We start from the raw sequence: 531 nt of genomic DNA, 5'->3' as shown, positions 1-531 counted from the left end.
AGATCCTAGATATGATATTGGGGTGTAGACTGGTGTCTCAGTGTTGGGTATCTGGACTATTGCGCTATGGGCTATGCCGAAAATGCCACGGGTTGAGTGGCGAGGTGCATCGGATTATGATCTAGCAGAGTGGTTTATATTTCAAAGACCAGCGGACGGTTGGGAAGGATTGTTTTTCTTAATTGGGCCTTCGTGATGGATGTCAGTGCATAGGTTTCTACCATTGATTTAGTTCCTGTGTCGAGGGACTTTCCGGATGCATTTCTTGTGGCCGGCCATGTCGCCGGGCGAGGTCGTGGATTTCGACATTGATTTGGTGCCGGGCACCGTATCGTATGACTCCGATAGGAGCTGTAGTAATGGAAGAAGCAGCTTCAGGCTTCCTTGATGATGAGTTCATTGGCAGGTCAATGTGGATGCGTGTTCTAGCTTGAGTCGGCTTGGTTGGCCCCGAATTGTATTATTGAGGGATGGGTCGATTCGATCGTTATTGAGCTTGTTAGTGATCTGGGGAGATCTAAGAGTTTCTTT

This window comes from Nicotiana attenuata, unplaced genomic scaffold (assembly GCF_001879085.1).
Source record: "Nicotiana attenuata strain UT unplaced genomic scaffold, NIATTr2, whole genome shotgun sequence".
Lineage (NCBI taxonomy): Eukaryota > Viridiplantae > Streptophyta > Magnoliopsida > Solanales > Solanaceae > Nicotiana > Nicotiana attenuata.
This window is presented reverse-complemented; position numbering follows the sequence as displayed.